The following is a 16333-nucleotide window of genomic DNA, read 5'->3' on the forward strand; positions in this document are numbered from 1 at the left end:
GGGACAGTGTGAAGGTTGCCATGGAAACAGGCGTGTTTCCTCACAGGGCCACAATAGACTGCAGAGTGGCCATCTGGAGCTCCCAGTGAGCCGCCATTTTAATTCCCACCCCCATTCCCACACAGACTTGTCTGTCCTCAGTCTCCTCTGCTGCCAGCTTGAGGGCAAACACAAAATGACAGAACAACACCTCATATTTCACCTGCAAGATGGCGGCATCAACAATGAATTCTCCATTTTCCAGTAAAACTGCTTTCACTCTGTCTCCTAAACTCAAGAGATTCTGCAGATTAGGGAGGGGTCTCGGCCCGAGATGATGACTGTTTATTCTCCTCCATAGATGCTGCTGAACCGGCTGAGGTCCTCCGGCATTGTGTGTGTGTTCCCTCTCTGTCTCTTCATAGACTACCTGGTCTCTTTCCCCTCCTCCACCCTCTCCATCTGTCCACCTTCTCCTTAGTGCCCTCCCTCTGTTCCATGCTCCACTGGCCTGTCCTATCAGATCCAATCATCTTTAGCCCTTCGTCCACCTATTACTTCTGGTTCTGGGGTGTATGGACTGTTGAGGGAGGGGTAGCACCTCTGCTGAAGGGGCTTGTCGCATCCATCGCAGCTGACACACTTTTGGTCCCCAGCTCTCACCTGAGCTTCCAAGTAGCTATTTGCACGCGACGGAGGCCACACACCGGCGCACTGCTTCGACGGCAGGCTAAAGCAGGTGACAGTAGCCTGCAGGCCACATACCCTGATGAGTTAGGGACATGCCTGTCCCAGCATGTGTGAAGTCCGCTCTGGCAGACAGGGCAGATGAGATCTACAGTGAAGGCGATACCATAACGCTCTGTGGAGAATGAAGGGCGTGACAAAGCACAAAAGACGTCACAGTTATCCACTGCAACCAAGAAAGGCCCCAGTCTGTGATGCTTGTTCATACCACTGGACCCGGATGTCTGAGGTCGAGCCCGAGGAACTGCCCCAATGCAACGGCTTTTCCACTTTAGAAACGTTCCTGTCCAGGTTCGTCGTCGTTGGACACAGTGAACAACCACCACTACTTCTGGCTCTATTCTCACTCACCATTCCTCCACCTGCTAACAACCCCTCACACCCTTCACCTGTTCCATCCTCTCTCCTCATCTCTTTATACTGGTGACCTCTCCTCCCCTCTTTCTCCAAATGAATGTTCAGATTCAGATTTATTTATCACATGTACGTGGGAACATACAGTGAAATGCATTGCTTTGCATTAGCAACCAACATACACCTTGTGCAAGTGTTATCGCACATTCTGGTGCCAACACAGCACACCCATAATGCTCAGCAGAACATCACAGAGCACAACAAGCAACAAAAAAAACCCCATCAAACCATGTCTCTTTGCTTCATCACACCCACCCAGACACACAGATAGACCTCCAACTCCAGCACAGGCCTCAGGGCCTCCAATTTCCAGTCTCCAAGCCTTCCTCCACCATCCCAAGTGATCACAATTCTATCTTCTTTACCATAGCATTGGAGAGGGATAGGAGCAGACAAGTTAGGGAAACGTTTAACTGGAGTGAGGGGAAATATGAGGCTATCAGGCAGGAACTTGGAAGCATAAATTGGAAACAGATGTTCTCAGGGAAACATACGGAAGAAGTGTGGCAAATGTTCAGGGGATATTTGCGTGGGTTTCTGAGCAGGTACGTTCCAATGAGACATGGAACGGATGGTAGGGTACAAGATCCATGGTGCACAAAGGCTGTTGTAAATCTAGTCAAGAAAAAAATTAGAGCTTACAAAAGGTTCAAAAAACTAAGTAACAATAGGAATCCAAAAGATTATAAGGCCAGCAGGAAGGAGCTTAAGAATGAAATTAGGAGAGCCTGAAGGGGCCATGAGAAGGCCTTGGCGGATAGGATTAAGGAAAACCCCAAGGCATTCTACAAGTATGTGAAGAGCAAGAGGATAAGACATGAGAGAAGTGTGACAGTGGAAAAGTGTGCATGGAACCGAAGGAAATAGTGGAGGTGCTTAATGAATAATTTACTTCAGTATTCACTACAGAAAAGGATCTTGACGATTGTAGTGATGACTTGCAGTGGACTGAAAAGCTTGAGCATGTAGGTATTAAGGAAGAGGATGTGCTGGAGCTTTTGGAAAGCATCAAGTTGGATAAGTACTGGGACCGGACGGGATGTACCCCAGGCTACTGTGGGAAGCAGGGGAGGAGATTGCTGAGCCTCTGGCAATGATCCTTGCATCATCAATAGGGACGGGAGAGGTTCCGGATGTTGTTCCATTATTCAAGAAAGGGAGTAGGGATAGCCCAGGAAATTATAGACCAGTGAGTCTTACTTCAGTGGTTGGTAAGTTGATGGAGAAGATCCTGAGAGGCAGGATTAATGAACATTTGGAGAGGCATAATATGATTAGGAATAGTCAGCATGGCTTTGTCAAAGGCAGGTTGTGCCTTACGAGCCTGATTGAATTTTTTGAGGATGTGACGGAACACATTGATGAAGGTAGAGCAGTAGATGTAGTGTATATGGATTTCACCAAGGCATTTGATAAGGTATCCCATGCAAGGCTTATTGAGAAAGTAAGGAGGCATGGGATCCAAAGGGACATAGCTTTGTGGATCCAGAACTGGCTTGCCCACAGAAAGCAAAAAGTGGTTGTAGATGGGTCATATTCTGCATGGAGGCCAGTGACCAGTGGTGTGCCTCAGGGATCTGTTCTGGGACCCCTACTCTTTGTGATTTTTATAAATTACTTGGATGAGGAAGTGGAGGGATGAGTTCATAAATTTTCTGATGATGCAAAGGTTGGGGGTGTTGTGGATAGTGTGGAGGGCTGTCAGAGGTTACAACGGGACATTGATAGGATGCAAAACTGGGCTAAGAAGTGGCAGATGGAGTTCAATCCAGATAAGTGTGAGGTGGTTCATTTTGGGAGGTCAAATATGATGGTAGAATGGTAGGACTCTTGGCAGTGTGGAGGATCAGAGGGATCTTGGGGTCCGAGTCCATAGGACACTCAAAGCAGCTACGCAGGTTGACTCTGTGGTTAAGAAGGCATACGGTGTATTGGACTTCATCAATCGTGGGATTGAGCTTTAAGGGCCAAGAGGTAATGATGCAACTATATAGGACCCTGATCAGACCCCACTTGGAGTACTGTGCTCAATTCTGGTCACCTCACTACAGGAAGAACATGGAAACCATAGAGAGGGTGCAGAGGAGATTTACAAGGATGTTGCCTGGATTGGGGAGCATGCCTTATGAGAATAGGTTGAGTGAACTTGGCCTTTTCTCCTTGGAGCGACGGAGGATGAGAGCTGACTTGATAGAGGTATAGAAGATAATGAGAGGCATTGATCATGTGGTTAGTCAGAAGCTTTTCCCCAGGGCAGAAATGGCTAGCACAAGGGGGCACCGTTTTAAGGTGCTTGGAAGTAGGTACAGAGGAGATGTCAGGGGTAGGTTTTTTGCGCAGAGAGTGGTGAGTGCATGGAATGGGCTGCCGGCGGCGGTGGTGGAGGCGAATATGATAGAGTCTTTTAAGAGACTCCTGGATGGCTACACAGAGCTTAGAAAAGTAGAGGGCTATGGGTAAAGCCTAGGTAGTTCTAAGGTAGGGACATGTTCAGCACAACTTTGTGGGCTGAAGGGCCTGTATTGTGCTGTAGGTTTTCTATGTTTCTATCCCACCCACCCAGATAGACCTCCAACTCCAGTACAGGCCTCAGGGCCTCCGATTTCCAGTCGCCGGGCTTCAGCCACTGGGCTTTGACTTCCAAACTTCCGACTGACCTTCGGGCTTTGGTCTTTAGTGTTAACTCCTGGATTAGCAAATGATGGAGACTTGCTGGCTGACACAAGGCTTCTCGCGCCTCCTGCTTGTACGACCATCTGATCCTGACACCCACCAACCTGGGATATTCTGACACCCTCAAATCTGCTCAGAGGCCTGGACTCCAGGTGTTCGTTGTCGCCCGTCCACATTGCTGGACTTTGCACACGGAACACCTGATCTTTAACTCCTCCACATTCCTGTCCCTTAGCCCTAACCTGAACTCTAACTCCCCTCTCTGCCCCTAAAACCATTTCTAGAGAGAATCCCTCCACTGGCCAAGGTCAACCTCAGATGTCATATTCCAGCTGTCTATCTGGTATGTAGGCAGTATGATATGGAGAGCAAGCTGTTGCCCATGCAGCAGGCTCCTCTTTTCCACAAAGCTGATGAATCTAAAGAAACGGCAAAGACCAATACCGTTTAGCACCAGTGGCTTTGCAGAAGCTACCAGTCAACATTGAACTCAACATAGGACAGCCTTAGGGACTCCAGCTCCAGACTTATCCTCGAGGTTTACTCCCGAAGCCTTCCCCATGAGTGGGTAGAGCTGCAAGATAGTGGAGGTTTGAAATCAGAAATTTCCTTCCAAGAATAGAGCGTAAATATAGCAATACAAAAAACCCCCAACAATCAAACAACAAAATGCAAACTATGCCAGATGGAAAATAAGTCCAGGACCAGTCTATTGGCTCAGGGTGTCTGACCCTCCACGGGAGGAGCTGCACGTTCGATGGCCACAGGCAGGAACAGCCTCCCGTGCCACCCAGTGTTGTATCTCGGTGGAATGTGGCCAAAGTCCAACAGTAAAAAGTTCAGTATCCAGTCTGCAGACACGTTCCTCGATCGTAATATGCCCCGGATTGCACCATCCGCTGTTAACCAGATCAGTAAGCACCACACTCCTTCACACCGCTTTCCGCTCTCGTTGCACTTCCGGTCAGCCGGAACGGTATTACCCACCGAACTCCTCTTCTCCAAAAGTCTCTGTTGTCTCGACCCGGTCCTCTTTCCTCCGCTTTGTGATCCCCCTCTGTGTGTTTTCCTCCGGATTTCAGCAGCGGTGTCTGCCGCTCTGTTCGCTAAGCCGGCTGGAATTTGCTGGTCCGTGGAATACACAATGCAACCTTGCTTCTGTCCCGCGTGTCGGGATGTAACCATTTCCAGCGCTAAAGAAAACACAAATAAAGCTCTGTCTACCAGCATGTTAGAGAGGGCGCAGCTTCGACGTGTTACCATGAGAAAAAAAATACAAAAAAATAACATAAATTAAAAAGTAAGAAGAAGAAAGTAAAAGAATAGAAAGAATAAAAAGAAAGTAAAAGACTACAGTTCAGCGCCATCTTGACCAGTAGGACCCAACCAGAAATGCCAACTGTACATTTTCCTCCGGAGACGCTGCCTGACCTACTGAGTGCCTCTGCATCAAGTTTATTGTCATTTAACGATATTAATAAATGTAATGTATGAAACTGAACCAGGCTGTAAAGCTCAGCAGTACACATAACACACACAACACAATAACTTATGAAGGTAAGGATAAAGTCTACAGATGAAGAATGCATAGATAACAAAATAAAGTGCATAACTTAAATATTGTACAGTGCAGAACAGATTAACCAGCGACACTTCGAAGGTGATGCAGCAGGGAGTTCAGAAGCCTAATGGACTGAGGGAAGAAACCGTTTCCCATCCTGACCATTTGTGTTTTTATGCATTGGCATCTCCTGCCTGATGGTAGAAAGTCAAAGAGGATGCTGGATAGATGGGTGGGATCCTTAATAATACTAAAGGCCATGCATACCAGTATTAAGGGATCTTAGTAAAGGGGGTCCAGTGCCTCTTTTGTAACAACTGGCCCAGCTTTGGTAAGACATTCCTCAGAGCGCCAGGACAAGAACTTGGCAGCACGAGTATGTTTCATTGGTTATTTCCTCTCCTTCACCCCGACACAAGAGAAGTTCAACGCTGCATTATTTTTAAGTAAGCTACTGAAACCAGACACTGCAAGAAGCAGCCATCGACGCAAAGGGGATCCAACAAGGGTCGACAGCGCAGCTCTAATCAATTGCAGCTGGCCCAGTGAAGACAAACTTGGTCAGGGTTACGCGCACAAGGCTCCGAGACTCCAGACTAAAAGGTAAAATCAAACCGGGGACAGGACACTCATGTAACGAGAGAACCTAAGTGAGCAGTCGACGTCAGGCGCACGCTTTAGACAGAGGTAGTGGAGGGCAGATTCACCGGAAACATCCCAGCGTAGTGAGAATAAACTACAAAGTGCCGGCAATGAAAGGGTTAATGCAATAGGCGCTTTTGATGGCTCTGGGCCTGTACTCACTACGTTTTTGAAGAAAGAGGAGGGGGCTCTTATTGAAACCTATCAAATATTAGATAGAATGGATATGGAGAGGATGTTTCCAGAGAATAAAAGAGTTAATGTATGAGGAGCATTTGATGGCTCTGGGTCCGAACTCACTGGAGTTCAGAAGAATGAGGAGGTGTCTAATTGAAACCTATCGAAAATTGAAAGGCCCAGATAGAGTGGACATTGAGCGGATGTTTGTAGTAATGAGAGAGTCTAGGACCAGAGGGCACAGCCTCAGAATAGGACCATTCTTTTGAACAGAGATGAGGAGGGATTTCTTTAGCCAGAGGGGGAGGAATCTGTGGAATTCATTGCCATAGGTGGCTGTGGAGGCTGAGTCAATGAGTATATTTACAGAGATTGATAGGTTCTTGATCAGTCAGGGCATCCAAGATTATGGGGAGAAGGCAGGATAATGGGGTTGAGAGGGATAGTAAATCAGCCATGATAGAATGGTGGAGCAGACTTGATGGACTGAATGGCCTAATTCTGCTCCTATATCTTATGGTCATGCAAAGTTCAGAGTTGTTTGTCATATTGTCATTCAGAACAGAAACAACCTCCTAGTCTCATCACCTAGATCGCTGGTAAATTAGTCTACTACTGTAACAAGAACTGAGATACCGTGAAAACCTTATCACACCAACTCCCCACAGTCTATCCCTCACCCACACACGAGGGACAATTTACAGTATCCAGTTAACCTGCCAAACTGCATGTCTTTCGGGATGTGGAAGATCCCGGAGGAAATTCACACTGTCATGGGGAAAATGTGCAAACTCCACCAGGACAGCAGCAGAGGTAAAGAATGGTGGGGTGAGTGGGGGACATTACTGGAAGTTCGAGAAATCGATGTTCCCAAACTTCTGGTAATGGCACCCCCTCTCCTTCACCATTCCCCATCCCCTTCTCCCTCTCTCAGCTTATCTCCCTGCCTGCCCATCGCCTCCCTCTGGTGCTCCTGCCCCCTTTTCCTTCTTTCATGGCCTTCTGTCCTCTCCTATCAGACTCCCCTTTCTCCAGCCCTGGATCTCTTTCACCAATCAACCTCCCAGCTCTTTACTTCGTGTCTCTCCCTCCCGGTTTCACCCATCACCTTGCGTTTCTCTCTCCCCTCCCCCCCAACCTTTTAACTCTACTCCTCATCTTTCTTTTCTCCAGTCCTGCCAAAGGGTCACAGCCCAAAACGACAACTGTACTTTTTTCCATAGATGCTGCCCAGCCTGCTGAGTTCCTCCAGCATTCTGTGTGTGTTTCTGTAGGTGAAAATGCCTTGTTAATGAAAGAGGAAGTCATGTGGTAGTAACTCAATGAATAAAAGCATGCACACATGGTCAAAAGGTTCAGTTGTTGGTCAGACCAAAGATCAGAATGGGGCAGAAGTGTGATCAAAGTGACTTTGGCCAAGGGATGATTGTTGATGCTATTCCTCCACTGAGCATATCCATAAGGAGAGTTGTCGCATAAAAACAGCATCCGTCATCAAGGGACCCCAGGCCATGTCCATCAAACTCTATCCAGACCATACCCCCTTCTCACTGCTGCCATCAGGAAGGAGGTACAGGAGCCTCAGGTCCCACACCACCAGGTTCAGGAAGAGCTCAACCATCAGGCTCTTGAACCAGCGTGGATAACTTCGATCACCTCAACTCTAAACTGATTCCACAACATATGGACTCACTTTCAAGCACTCTACAACTCTTGTTCTTAATATTTACTTATTATTATTATTATCTTGTTTTTTTTTGTATTTGCATGATTTGTTGTCTTTTGACTTGACAGGAAGCTCAGAGACCTCGGCCTGCACCCCCACCTTGTGCAGCTGGATCCTGGACTTCCTATCGGATTGTCGAAGGGTGGTAAGGATGGCCTCCCTCACCTCTAACCCCTGACCCTCAACACAGGTGTCCCCCCAGGGTTGTGTCCTGAGTCCCCTCCTCAACTCCCTTTACACCCACGACTGTCCTACCACACACAGCTCCAATCTGCTGATCAAATTCACAGATGACACGACATTGATCGGCCCTATTTCTAGCGGTGATGAGACAGCCTACAGAGGAGAGGTTAATGCCCTGGCACAGTGGTGCCAAGATAACAACCTTCCCCTCAATATCCAAAAATCAAAAGAGCCGATCGTGGATTACAGGAGGAACGGAGACAGGCTCACTCTGATCACCATCAATGGGAGTGCAGCTGAGAGGGTGAGCAGTTTCAAGTTCCTCAGTATACACATCACCGATGATCTCACCTCGACTGTACACACTGGCTTTGTGCGCAAAAAAAAACAACAGTGTCTTTTCCACCTCTGGCAACTGAAGAAGTTTGGCATGAGCCCCCAAATCCTCAAGACCTTCTACAGGGGAACTATTGAGAGCACCCTGACTGGCTCTATCACTGCTTGTACAGGAACTGCACCAACCTTGATGGCTGGGCACTGCAGAGAGTGGTACGGACAGCCCAGCACATCTGCGGTTGTGAACTTCCCTCCACTGAGGACGTTTACAGCAGCAGGTGCATAAAGAAGGCCTGGAAGATCATCAGGGACACCAGTCACCCCAACCATAAACTGTTCCAGCTGCTTCCGTCTGGCAAATGGTGCCACAGCATTAAAGCCAGGCCCAACAGGCTACGGGACAGCTCCTTCCTACAAGCCATGAGACTTTTACATTCACATGTCTGTACATTGCAACGGAGTTATAACACAAAGATTTCTACTCCCTCGCCTTGTAGGATGGATGTAAGATCTTAAATAAATTCTAAATCGTTTGCACACTGGTTGTTTGTCTGTCTTTCATTGATTCTATTGTGTTTCTTTGTATTTACTGTGAACTCAGAGTTGTTCCCAGTGGCACTTTGTACTTTGATAATAAATTTACTTTGAACTTTGAACTTTTGAGTATCTCACGAACAGCTGATCTCCTGGGATCACCACACACATCAGCCTCCAGAGCAAGGAATCCCTACCTGGAGTCCACAGATCCCTTGGTTAATGGTAGGAGTCCATGGCATGGAAAAGGTTGGGAACCCCTGCTCTAGAGTTTACAGAGAATGGTGAGATCAAGTGAGCTGCAGTTCTGAGGGTGAAAATGCCTTGTGAATGAGGGAGGTCAGAGGAGAAAGGTCAGACTGGTTCAAATTGACAGTATCTCAAGTAACCACGCATTACAACAGTGGTGTGCAGATGGGCATCTCTGAACGCACAACATGTCGGACCCAGAAGTGGACGGGCTACAGCCGCAGAAGGTCACGGACGTACACAGTGGCCACGTTATTAGGTACAGGAGGTTCACTGGGTATATGTTCTCCCTTCCCACCCAGCTTTGTTTCCAGGCCTCAGCTTGAGTGCTCGTCTCCTTGGGCTTTCAGCTCCGTTGGCACCCGGCCCTGTGAGTTGCGAATCTCCCCGGAGCTTGCAGGGAGTGTAAAACTGACAATCCGCCGTCAGAGCGTGTGTTGAAAAACCAACACTTTCTCAGACTGGGAGGGGAGCCAACGGCAACAGTTGGCCTGTTGTGTTGTGAATACTTCTTGGACGGGAAAGCTCTAGAGGGCTATGGGCCAAATGCGAACGGATAGGACGAATTCGCTGGGCAACACGGTCACCATGGGCCAGATGGGCTGAAGGGCCTGTGTCTGTGCTGTGTCAGACTATGGTGGAATTTGTTACCTGAGCTACAAGAGAGAACAGACACAAAATGCTGGAGCATCTCAGCAGGTCAAGCAGCATCTATAAAGAGGAATAAACAGCCGATGCTTCAGGCCTTGATCCTTCATCAGGACTGTCTCCGGGGGATCTTGGCAAGGTTGAGAGTGGACCGCGTGCCCTAAAGGAGGATCACGATTCACGATCGGCTTCATTACTTCTCGCCGATTAAAATGATGAAATCGGCAAAGATGAGCGGAAGGCAAGCGGGTGTTCAGTGCTGTCTGCCTGCGTTTGACCGGTCTCCCTCTCCCTTGCTGCTGCCGGAAGAAGCTGCAGGACTCTTGTGCCTTGGCCTGGTTTGATTGGCACGGCTTGAGGCTGTGGACTCGTTTTTGGAAGACTCTGTGGTTCATGTTACATGCGTTTCTGGATTCTGGTTACTCCTCTTTTGCTAACTTGCATGATTTGATCGGGGTGGACGGTTCTGTGGCCTGCAGTCAACAACCGACACTGCCCTAGACTAAACTGAACTGAGCTAATCTGGACATTCAAGAATTCAAGGGATTCAAAGTACATTTATTACCAAAGTATGCATGCAGTATGCAACCCTGAGATTCGTCTTCTCACAGACAGCCACGAAACAAAGAAAACCATGGAACTCATTCAAAGAAAAAGACATGAAACCCTTCCCCCCCCGCCCCCCCGCCACACACACACACACACACACACACACACGCACACAAAGAAAAACAAATGGCATAAGCAGTAACATGAAAGGACGAGTAAAAACACAGAATATAAGACACAAAAATGAAGAGTCGATATTCAGTTCACCTCAGTGCTCAATATCTACAGGCTACTTCGATTCAAAGTCATACATACAGAGAAAGGAGTGACCGTAAACCTGAAAACACATCATAACGTGAAATACAGAGTCCAATCCACAAACCCCATCGAGTAAACCCGACAGCACTGAGGGAGAGAGAGAGACCATCACACACAGACACCATCCTCCGACAGCATTGAAGGAGAGAGAGGTCAATCCAATGCAGGGACCTTCTCCAGGAGCAGTACGTGAGAGGCTGGTAGACGGCGCCGAGCACTTACTCGCCTCGATGATTTCAATCCTGACGTTTTAATCAGCGAGATCGGCAAGAAATGGAGTCGATGATGGACTTACGCGCCATCTCGAAGTTTCCCGGCCTCAAGGCCGCTCGCCTCCCGGAACCTTCTCAGAGGCAGTAAACCGTCAGATCGCTCAATCGGCCCGCAAGCACACCATAAATGGTAGATCACAGGCTCCAACAGTACCAGAACCACATTTAAAAGAAAAAGATGTACAGGAAGTGAAAGAAACAGTTTTGTGGACCATCTGGAGAATGTTGCCCACAGTAGCGTTGTTTGCTGGAGACATCTTCTTCCGGCCCTAGGCAGTGTCCAGGACCGGCAGCTTGATGTTTGATATTCTGTGTGTTATTCGCTCGTTTTTAGCCGTTAGCCCAATTTGTTCTTTTTTCCCGCGTGTTGGGTGTTTGATGTTTTCTTTGAACGAGTTCCGTGGCAGTCCTTTGTTTTGTGGCTGCCTGTGGGAGGACAAATCCCAGGCTCCTGGACTGTATACACACTTTGATCATAAATACTCTTTGAAAGGAGGGGGGCAGAAGCCAGAATAAGGTGATAGGGAGAGGAGAACGAGTACAAGCTGGCAGGTGATAGGTGAGGGAAAGGAGGGTGGGTGGGGGAGGGGGTGAATTAAGAAGCTGGCGGGTGATAGGTGAGGGAAAGGAGGGTGGGTGGGGGAGGGGGTGAATTAAGAAGCTGGCGGGTGATAGGTGAGGGAAAGGAGGGTGGGTGGGGGAGGGGGTGAATTAAGAAGCTGGCAGGTGATAGGTGAGGGAAAGGAGGGCGGGTGGGGGAGGGGGAATGAATTAAGAAGCTGGCAGGTGACAGGTGAGGGAAAGGAGGGTGGGGGGAGGGGGAATGAATTAAGAAGCTGGCAGGTGATAGGTGAGGGAAAGGAGGGTGGGTGGGGGAGGGGGAGTGAATTAAGAAGCTGGCAGGTGATAGGTGAGGGAAAGGAGGGTGGGGGGAGGGGGAATGAATTAAGAAGCTGGCAGGTGATAGGTGAAGGAAAGGAGGGTGGGTGGGGGAGGGGGTGAATTAAGAAGCTGGCAGGTGATTTGTGAGGGAAAGGAGGGTGGGTGGGGGAGGGGAAATAAATTAAGAAGCTGGCAGGTAATAGGTGAGGGAAAGGAGGGTGGGTGAGGGAGGGGAAATGAATTAAGAAGCTGGCAGGTGATAGGTGGAAGAGGTAAAAGACTGGTACAAGAGAAAAACAAGCTGTAGGCACGCACCAAGCACCAGACTCTGACTGCAGACTATGTCATAACTGTTATACTCCTGGGATCCCTCAAACTGTCCCACTCATTTCCAGGATCCCATTTGGAACCAACTGGGAAAATAAAAAGCACAGACGCTCTACACTGACGATCGTTTCTGCCTGCATCTGTAAGCTCCAAAAGACTATCAGTAATTGGAGCATTAACTTGGTCCATTCCACCATGTCCAATTTATTACCCCTCTCAAACCCATTGTCCTGCCTTCTCCCTGTAACTTTGACGCCCTGAGGACTCAGGAACCTATCAACCTCCATTTTAAACATACCCAAGGACTTGGCCTCCACAGCTGTCTACGGCAAAGAATTCCACAGATTTACCACCCTTCTAGTTAAAGAAATTCCTCCTCATCTCTGTTCTAAAGGGATGTCCCTTTATTCTGAGTCTGAGCCCTCTGGTCCTAGATTCCCCTACCACAGGAAACATCCTCTCCACATCCACTCCATCTAGACCTTTCCATATTCAATATTTCAATGATATTCCCCTCCCGCCCATTCTTTTAATCTCCAGCAAGTACAGACCCACAGCCATCAAATGCTCCGCATACTTAACCATCTCACTCTGGGATCATTCTTGAGAACCTCATTGGTACCCTCTCCAATGTCAGCACATCTTTTCTTAGATAAGATTCCTAAAATTGCTCACTATACTCCAAGTGCAATCTGACTAATGCCTTAAATGACTCAGTATTACATCCTTGCTTTGATGTTCTAGTCCTCTCAAAATGATTACTAACAAATGCACCGAGTGAAAAGTGGTTTCGGGAGCAGGGAAGGCACAGAACATCGGGGGGAGAGGGTGCAGGTAAGATGGAGGGCCGGGGGGGAGGTAGTGTGCACATATGGGAGACAGAAGGAGTGTGCAGGAGTGGGACACAGGCATGAACTGTACTCACCACGGACAGGTACAGTCGCTTCAGTGTAGGCAGGAGGGAGGGGGCAGAGAGTGAGGGGAGCAGAGGGGGGATGACCCGGCTAACAGATACATCCAGGGGCAGAGAGCAGCCGGCAGGGAGGAAGGGAACAGCACAGCAAAGAACCAGAACGTGGAAGCAAGTTGAAGAGGGGAGGCAGGGAGGCACAGACAGGGAGGGAGAGGGAGGGAAAGGCAGAGATAAGGAGACAGCGAAGAGTGGGGGAGGCCTAAGAGGGTAACAGGAGCTGGGGGGAGAGGGCGACAGGATGGGATGGGAACGGAAGGAAGAGAGCAGAGAGGAACAGGCAGAGAGAGGGAGAGAAGTGGAGGAGGAGAAGGGGGAATGTGGAAGAGAGGGGGAGGGGAGGGAGAGCAGTAGGTGGGAGAGGGCGAAGTGGGATAGGGAGGGGGAGGTGGAAGAGAGAGGGGAGGTTGGAGAGAACGCGAGGGAGGAGAGAGGAGGAGGTGAAATGGGTGGAGGGTGAGAGATGCAGAGGTGGAAGTGAGAAGGAGGGGTAGAGAATGAGAGAGGTGGAAAAGGGAGAGGGAAAACAGGTAATGGATCGTGTCGATCCGTGAACTGTGTTGGGTGCTGATGCAAACCACACAGTTCACTGTATGTTTTCAATATCTGAGATGCATGTGCCACATAAAACTAATCTTTAAGAGGTCCAACCAGACACAGCAAGGGGCAAGGTGGTGTGAAGCCACCGCCTGGGCAACGTTGATAGAAGTAGCAATAATTCGGGTGGAGGAGCCTGCACTTACAAACCAGCCATCATCACAGCTTAAGGATGACACTGGTCATTGACCACAGGGATCCCTGCTCTTTGTGATATCTACAAATAATGGGTGAGGAAGTAGAAGGGTTGATTAGTGAGTTTGCAGATGCCACAAATGTCGGTGGTGCTGTGGATAGCAAAGGAAGTTGCTGTAGGGACATTGACAGGATGCAGAGCTGGGCTGAGAAGTGGCAGATGCAGTTCAATATGGAAAAGTGTGAAGTGTCCACTTTGGAAGGTCGAACCTAAAGGCAGAATACAGGGTTAATGGCACGATTCTTGGCAGTATGGAGGAATAGATGAATCTTGGAACCAAGTAAAAATTGACAGGGTGGTTAAGAATGCGTATGGGCCTTCATTAGTCGGGGGATTGAGTTCAAGAACCACAAGGCAATCTTGCAGCTCTTTACAACTCTGGTTCAGCCCTCACTTGGAGTATTGTGTTCAGTTCTAGTCACCTCATTATGGGAAAGATATGGAAGCTTTAGAGGGGGGTGCTGAGGAGATTTACCAGGGTGCTGCCTAGATTGGAGAGTGAGTCTTATGAGGATAGGTTGAGCGAGGCAGGGCTTTTCTCATGGGCGTGAAGAAAATGAGAGCTAATTTGACAGAGGTGTATAAGATAATAAGAGGCATAGGCAGAGCGGATAGCCAGTGCCTTTTTCCAGGGTGGAAATGGCTTACAAGAGGGCAACACACACAAAATGCTGGAGGAACTCAGCAGACAGGCAGCAACTATGGAAATGAATAAACAGTTGACATTTCGTGCTGAGACCCTTCATCAGGACTGGAAAGGAAGGGGAAAGATGCCAGAGTAAAAGGGTGGTGGTGGGTGGGGGAGAAGGAGGATATCTAGAAGGTGAAAGGTGAAGCCAGTTGGATAGGAAGGGTAAAGGGCTGGAGATGAAGGAATCTGATAAGAGAGGAGAGTGGACCATAGGAGAAAGGGAAGGAGGGGGAGACCCAGGAGGAAGAGATGGGCAAGTGAGAAGAGGTAAGAGGTCAGAGTGAGGAAAAGAAGAAGAGGAGAGGGGAAGGGAAATTTTGTTTACCAGGATTTTGAAGTGATTGGAGGAATATATAGTGGGGGGACGTCAAAGGCCATTTCTTCACAGAGTGGTCGATGCATTTGAACTCGCTGCCAAGGATGGTAGTAGAGGCAGATACATTAGGGACAATTAAGAGACACTTAGATAAGCACATGGATGAAAGTAAAATAGAAGGCTATGTGGGAGGGGAAGGCTAATTAGATCTTGGAGTCAGTTAAAGAGACTGTACTGTGCTGTACAGTTCTAAATAAGTCACTTCAATGACATTAACTTTCAGCTAATACTGAAAATATTACTCGACAGTGGGGCAATGAAGCATCCCAGTGCATCTTGCAAACACCAATATTAAATTGCTGTCACCAGAACCAATACGCAGCAGGATCCCACAAACAGCACTGTGCTAGTGACATATATTTATGGCAAGGCATCGAGCTGCGGACAAGATAAGATTGCGGAGACATAATGTTCATCACAGACAAGGAAGCACCCCAGGGCTTCTACCTCCTTAGAAGGCTAAGAATTCTGCACGTCTCAAATGACACTCATCAATTTTTACGGATGCAGCCTATCCAGATGCATCACAGCTTGGAACGGCAACAGGAAACTGTGGAGAGTCGTGGATACAACTCAGCATATTGGAAAGCAGCCTCCCCCTCTGTGGGCTCTGAGTGTACTTCTCACTACCTCAGCTATCATGTTTGCTGTTGTGTGCTGGGGCAGCAGGCTGAGGGTAGCAGACACCAACAGAATCAACAAACTCATTCGTAAGGCCAGTGATGTTGTGGGGATGGAACTGGACTCTCTGACGGTGGTGTCTGAAAAGAGGATGCTGTCCAAGTTGCATGCCATCTTGGACAATGTCTCCCATCCACTACATAACGTACTGGTTAGGCACAGGAGTACATTCAGCCAGAGACTCGTTCCACCGAGATGCAACACAGAGCGTCATAGGAAGTCATTCCTGCCTGTGGCCATCAAACTTTACAACTCCTCCCTTGGAGGGTCAGACACCCTGAGCCAGTAGGCTGGTCCTGGACTTACTTCCTGGCATAATTTACATATTACTATTTAATTATTTATGGTTTTATTACTACTTAATTATTTATGGTGTAACTGTAACAAAAACCAATTTCCCCCGGGATCAATAAAGTATGACTACGACTATAAAACAGCCAACCTAATCAAAGATCCCACGCCAGACATTTTCTCTCCTCCAGAAAGCCGGAAAGCACATACCACCAGGCCCAAGGACAGCTTTTATCCCACTGTTATCAGACTATTGAACGGTTTCCTACTATGATAAGATGGACTCCTGACCTCAGTCTACTTGGCTATGACCT

The 16333-nt window shown here is 48.3% G+C and overlaps 1 protein-coding gene across 5 annotated transcripts in view; it reads right to left on the reverse strand.

Moving 5' to 3' along the window:
* gdpd5b (glycerophosphodiester phosphodiesterase domain containing 5b) overlaps positions 1 to 16333 on the reverse strand; it is a 369021-nt gene that overhangs the window by 152699 nt on the left and 199989 nt on the right. The window lies entirely within an intron of this gene.

The sequence above is a fragment of the Mobula birostris genome, chromosome 7 (assembly GCF_030028105.1).
Source record: "Mobula birostris isolate sMobBir1 chromosome 7, sMobBir1.hap1, whole genome shotgun sequence".
Lineage (NCBI taxonomy): Eukaryota > Metazoa > Chordata > Chondrichthyes > Myliobatiformes > Myliobatidae > Mobula > Mobula birostris.